This window comes from Podarcis raffonei, chromosome 8 (genome assembly GCF_027172205.1).
Source record: "Podarcis raffonei isolate rPodRaf1 chromosome 8, rPodRaf1.pri, whole genome shotgun sequence".
In the NCBI taxonomy this organism is placed as follows: Eukaryota; Metazoa; Chordata; class Lepidosauria; order Squamata; family Lacertidae; genus Podarcis; species Podarcis raffonei.
The window spans coordinates 13,171,524-13,178,669 of record NC_070609.1 but is presented as its reverse complement, the minus strand read 5'-3'; positions in this window follow the sequence as shown (position 1 = coordinate 13,178,669).

Here is a 7,146-nt window from a genome sequence, read left to right as displayed (position 1 = left end):
ATTTCAGGGAGAGGGAGGAATTTTCTCCTGCAAGCAATTTGGCCAACTTGTAGGTTTTTGCCAACCTTGTAGCAACCATCATTACTTTGGTGGATTAAGCATTGGACTGCATCCTTAGTCACAAGGGCACCCCATTAAAGGAGTCCAGGAGGGTTGACTCTGCCCAGAAGTCCACCAATGGACCAATGGGCCAATACATTTCTCCCACTGGCAGCCAGTGTGGGGTTGTGGCATCCAATCCATTTTGAAGTTGACACTGCAGCACGGGTTTGACCCAGCTAGGCAGTTTGATCCTATCAGGTAGCAGGCAGGCTGCCTGTTGCAGGATACATGCCCAATGCCTTAGTCAAACCTACTCTTTCCTGTAATCAATAAAGTTGTGACCTAATTAAACCCAGTGCCAGTCTCCAATGTCATTCTTATTGTCCTCCTGTTACCTGCCATGTCCATTATGGCAAATACCAGAGATGGGTACAACACAAATGTCTCTTCCTGTTCATCTCACCCTCACCATCAGAAAACAGGAATCATGAGTAAATCAGTCCCTTTCTGGAGTTCCATGAAATTTCACACATGTCCTTTTACTTTATCCCCACCTCAGTTTTACCACAATGTCCGTGGACCCAAGATGTTCTCAATCAGGCACAAATCCATTAACAATTACCTGTAGTACATCACATGCACATATGTTTGTCTTCCCAGCAATCTTGTGATGCTGGAACCTAATGACATTCCTGGATCCAGCCAAGTTTATGTGTTCAGTTTTGTAGTTTTCCTGGTTTCACTATGTATGGTTTGAGATACCACCTTCTTTTAATTGTATCTGTGGAAAAGTTGTTTATGTGCTGGTTTGTTTTGTTTTACTTTTTTACTTATTTTTATCCTATATTTTATTCTGTGAATCACCCTGTGATTGTATGATGAAGGGTGGCTTATAAATCTAATAAATAATAATAAAATCATTCTAAATGAAGGAATCAGCTATTAAATCAATAGAAATTCATTTTTATTTCCAAAGCACAGGTCAAAAGTAACTGAAATATAAATGCATTCAGGTATATAGAGCCCAAAGACTCTATATAATTTTACCATATTATTTGAACCATAGTCTAAATATGTAATTCTATTAACAGATTATATTATTTTAAATAGTGAAATTCCAATTAAACTTTTTATTGCATGAGCCATCATTCAGAAGGAGAACAAAAAGAAAAACAACAAAAAACACGTTCCAGCTTGTCAACATCCTTCTTAAACTGTGGCACCCAGAACTGGACACAGTATTCCAGGTCTTACCAAGGCAGTATAGAGTGCTACATCGTGTTGCTTTTCCTTATAAACACAATGAAGAAACCTATTTGCCATAGTTATATTTTGGACGAGGACTGCGTTAGCGGTGCAAAAAGTGGATTGGCCAGAGTATAGGAGACGAACTGGAATGGATATATAAAATGTGTATGAGACAGGAAAGAGTGTGCTGCTTTGAGATTTTGAGGAGCAGTATTGTTTTTCATTGCTTGACATTTTCAGTGGGAGGGCAGTGCCCCAATCGTGAGCTGGACTGCATTGCTCTTTATACTAGTTACTGGAGATCCGAGGTGGGAGAGGGCTTTTGTGTACATGCCTTGTTTTTTGGGCTCCACGTAGACATATGATTAGACAATCTGGGAGCAGAATGCTGAACTAGATGGACCTTTGGTGTCATCCAGCAGGGATCCCCTTATGTTCCTGACTCCTGAATCCCATAGTGGCTCTCCAGAACTCTGTCAAACAGTAATAATCTGTTCTGGCTGCCTAGCGCTGTGTGGCAAATCTCCAGTAAAAGCAGCTACAAAAACCCACAGTGGGCTGCATTTTAGAGCTTTTTCAATGTTTTCCTCTTGATAATATGGGCAGGATGATTGCTCTTTTATTTGTTTTAATTTTTGTGATGTCCTTATGATATTGTAAGCCACTCAAAGATTACTTCAAAATATGGATTGGCATATACATTTCCTAAATCAATAAAATACTTAATAATTGCTTTCCATCACCACCACTAAATATTTGTAGTTAGCTAAATACAGCCACAGAACACAGTTTTTTCCGGGGGTTTTTCCATTTTGTACATTTTTTTTAAAAAAAATCGCCCCCGAGACAATTCCATTGTAACTATCCAACCTCCCAAAATTTCAACACCTCTTGCCGTGGTTTGACCCCATTCTGTTTTAACAGTACAAATTCTACAAATAGCTTCCATATCTCCTCTTAATCATTTCTCCTGCGTATTCCCCATCTTACCTTAATAGCACACATTCATTTCTCATTAATAACTATATCCCACACCTCTTTCTACCATTCTTCCATTTTGTACTTGCCTTGCCCCTTACACTTCCTAGCTATAATGGATAACAATGCTACCTCTGGACTTTTGGTCATTGTCAGCTTTAACCAAGTAACTTCTATTGTCTCTTTAAACACCCTTTTCAAAAAATAAATAAATATGCACATATTTACACCCCCACCAAATGTGAACATAAGTCCCCATTTCCTAGCATCCCCTCCAACATAACACCAAATATTCCTTGTTTATTTGATATAATCTTACTGGTATTAAAACCATCTCCATACTAACTTATAATAATTTTATTTTATCCTTATAAACAATATTTTCCAATGTGTCCCATACCCCCCACTACTTTGACTAGTTATCTGCCCTGTTGTCTCCTTTTCCCACACCTCTTTTAATTGATCTTGTTGATCCTCCATTTGTACTAAAATTTTATACATTTCACAGGTTTCCCCTTTTATAACTATATTTTATTCTTTATCTCTCCTTTTTATAATCATTTGTACTAATATTTTATAAATATCATGAATTTATTCTTTGCATTTCTTGTTTTCCTTTAACCACTTCTTTGTCCATTGCTCAAGTTGTATACAGCTAAAGCAAGTTATTTTATTTCCTGTTGGTGCGTCTCTTATTTGTTTGCTTCTCATTTTCTGCACCCATTCTTTTTTCTTCTCTTTTTCTTCTTTTTCAATTCTCTTTTTAAAATTTACTGGGAAGTCTTCTATCATCACCACTGGAGTTAGTGGGGAATTTACTGGTATCAATTTTCCTTTATATTTCGCCCGTATCACAATGCTTCTTAATAAGGGATTTTCAATATTCTGCCACCATTACCTATTGAAAAAATATTTTCACTAACTTCTCCCTCATTTCCTGTGTACAACTCTCTAAACATTCTAACATTCCTTCTTCTGTTATTCCATCTATGATATATCTTAGCAGATTTGCTATATAACATAACCTGATGTTGGGGAGACCCAGTCCACCTATTTTCTGGGGGTTTTATAATCTTCTTTTATTAATTTTAGGTTTCATATCCCCATTACCAAATTTATTAGTCATGCTTTGCCAACCCTTTATTTCTGTCTCTGATACATTAATTGGTACATTCTAAATAAAAAAATTATTCTAGACAAAATTTTCATTTTAATTATTGCTATTCTTCCAAACCATGAGAGCTTTATTTTCCTATATTGAACCAGCTTTTCCTTAATTTCCCTCTTTTATTTGGTAATTTTCACTTGTTCTAAATTTATTGTTATATTTATTTCCAAGAACTTTATTATATTTCTTAATTTTGTATCTATTTTTCCCCTTCAGAAATGAACTTCACAGAATCAGAACTGACACCACCCTGTTGAATCAGTCCATCTTCCCAAGTAAACTATGTTCATAGTGGCCAACCAGATGCCTGTGCATAGCCTGAAAGCAGGACCTGGGAGCAACACCACTCTCCCCACTACTAGGTTCCAGCAATAGATATTCAGAGTCAAACTGCCCTCAACATCAGAGGTTGAACATTGGATGAATTCATGAAGGAGAAGGCTAATCCGCCATTAAACACATCCAAGTTGTGGACCATCATTACTTCTTGTAAGACCAAATTCCAAAGATTAAACACATGCTGTGTGGAGCAGTTCTAGCTTTCTTCTCTCCTTAATTTTCCACCATTCCATTCCACAGGTTCTAGTATTATGGAAGACGGGTACTAGTCCCTAGTCCTGTATAAAAGACAATAAGCCTCTTAGGAACAGTTTCTGGGGTTCACAGGTGGGAGAGCTACTCTGCTCATTCATTATTTTCTGGGCTTCTCACAGGCACCTGCTTCCTGAGATATCTATGCTGGACTAAATGAGCCTTTTATGTGATCCAGCAGGGATCCTCTTTTGTCCCTGACTTTTGAATCCCTCAGTGCATCTCCAGAGGTCTGTCAAAGAGAAATTTACTCTGGTAGCCTACTGTTGTATGGCATATTTCCTGGAAAGGGAGCACAATAACCCAACATCAGCTGCACTTGACTACTTTGTCCAGCACCGCCCTCTTAATAAATGTCTGAAGCCACTTCTCTCTGCTATAGTCCTGCTTTGCATCCCTTTTCACATTAACACCCATTGTCAATGTCCTCATATGAAGGGAAACTCCCCTCAAGAGTAGAAATTGTATATTGGATGGATGGAAAGCTCTTTAATCTAAGCAGGCTGAAAGCAAAGAGTAAATTTACTGTAACTTCTGTCATAAAGCTTCAGTATGCTGAAGACAATGTAGTGTGCGCACACTTCAGAGGATGACCTCCAAACCATCCTAAATATCTTCTCAGAAGCTTACAAAATGGTTGGCCTATTGCTCAGCTTCCCAAAAACGAAAGTGCTGCACCAACAAGCACAAAACAACCCCTCTGTAGTACCACAAATCCAACTCAGTGGTGTAATGTTGGAAGTTATCCTTCCACAAGGGCCAACATTGATGCTGGAATCCAGTATCGCCTGAGCTCTACAAGTGCCTAGCTTTCTCCCGATTAAAGTGCAGAGTGTTTGAGGGCCGGGACATTTGCAGGGAAACCAAAATGCTTGTTTACAAAGCTATTGTACTACCAACCTTACTGTATGCTTGTGAAACCTGGACCATTTATAAACGCCAAATGAAGTGAAGGACATGAGGCAGGAGTTAATAATGCAGGTGAGCTACGCACAGGTGACCTGCAAGGAAGCTGCTGGCCAGCTCTGTGAAGGCTCCTTTTATTGACACATGCAAACCCAGGCAGATACATTTTGACCTTTACACTGTCAGCATATGAGCTCATCGCAGCTGCTGACATCCAGCTTGTTGATATCATGTGATGGAGCTGACTGGGAAACAGCGTTCCAGTCAGTTCACAGGGCAGTTCACCGGAATTTTCTCTGAGTGTAACTTGAGACCTTCCTCTTGCTATTGTACAGGAAGTCTTACTCATTTGTTTGCTGATGTCTGAAGAGAACAGACATCTTTTCTGTGATGCTGAAGAGTCAGAAATAAACCATGTAAATAAACGTTTCTGACTATCTCTTTTCCCTGCCTGGGGAGCAGGAAAGAGTGGGTGTGCTCTTCTCATGCTGGGAAGGGTCGCCAATTGAGACTTCTCCTGAGTTGCTGGGGAATGCAGCCAGGGAGGTCATCGGAACTCAAGCCGGGTGCTTGGGAGGGTTGCCAGCTCCTCCCGATAGAGGCTTGAATTCCAACATACACATGTTCCAGTCCCGAGATCATGGGGTGGTACAAAGTTATGTTGGCACCTGTTTCCACTACACCATTTTCCCCTTGCACAGTGTATGACGATGGAGACAAAGGTCTCAGAGGCAAAGGTCAGACAGGACACCACAGACTACTGAGACTGCAGAAGGCTAGACAGAGGGCACGATGTTCAGACAGTGGTGGCTTTGTCTGTGAGGGGGAGTGTGCTCCGCACCCCAAGGTCATGTGTGCAGGCAGACTGAGGCTGCCTGCGGCTGGGGAGTGTGCTCTGGACCCAGAAATGATCCCTACAGCCAAAGATCACCAGTGGTGAAGCAATGATTCTTCAACATCACCTTGCCACAACAATTTAATTGATTATGAACAAAGGAAAATTTAACCCATATCCCATATTATGATGAACCATCTCTCTCTGAAACTGTTGCTGGCATTTCTCTCTCTGAAACTGTTTTTGAGCTATGTACCCAGCCAGGGATCTGGCTGAGGATTTGCAACCACTATGCTTACTAAAACGCCTGAGTAAAGCACATCTGCTAATGAAATGCGGTATTCATGTGATTCATTGGCTGCCAACCCTGCTGAGTTGCTCTGCTGAACTCTTTATATGCCCTGAAGTCTGAGAGTGCAGGCATGCATACCAGGAAAGTCCTGGGGGCGTCAGGATGGTAAAACATACAATAATATACAAATGTGTATATTTTTTCTTGTTATCCTAATGCACTTATAATTGTCAGTAACCTAACATATTCTGTGTAAACTCAATCCAAATATCATTGAATTCATCCAAAGAAAATCTGTGCCTATACAGTAAGTTTTCCATTCATATGTTACCAATGTTGTCATGTTGTCTAGCGATTGAGTAAAGGGAATTAAATCTCTATTCTTCCAATTCATCATTATCAGTCTCTTGGCCACCATTAGGGTGCTGAGAATCCATTTTTGCTTTCTTGTTTTCGATTTCCATATAATGGGTATATAGTTCAAGAGCATAGTCGCTTCTGAAAATCTTAATTTTTTGAGTAGTGTCTTTGGGAGAAAGTGCTTGTGTCCAGCACTTTCTCCTAAAACGTAGTAAGTGTAGGACACAGTAAAAGCATGTGTTTCAAAGAAGAATTGTCAATCATACATCTCCAACCAAGAGATAAATTAGATAATCTTTTCTTATACAAATGCAAGGGAGACCAATAGATTCTAAGAAGGAATTTCTGTTGTATAATTCTTAGATTAAGATCCATTGATATGATACTGAAGCCAAGAAATTTTCCCACTATCCAGGTAATAGTGAACATTCCAAATCTTTATTCCAATCATTTCTTAAACTCTGCATATCAAACTGAGTTTCAAATTAATTATCCAATTGCTCCAAATTTCAAGTGTCTCAGATGCTGTGAAGGTAGTCAGACCAAACGAAGTTACTAAAATATGTTGTAGCTGCAAGTATTGCCATTGGACCACCTCTGATAGATGGTATTTGATGTATGTATTGTACGTATAGAAGTCTTCATCATCTATCAGTTGGTCCAAGGTCACGACACCCATTGTCAGCTGCATCCCATTGCTGACAGAGGGGGAGAGCTTGGCGAGAC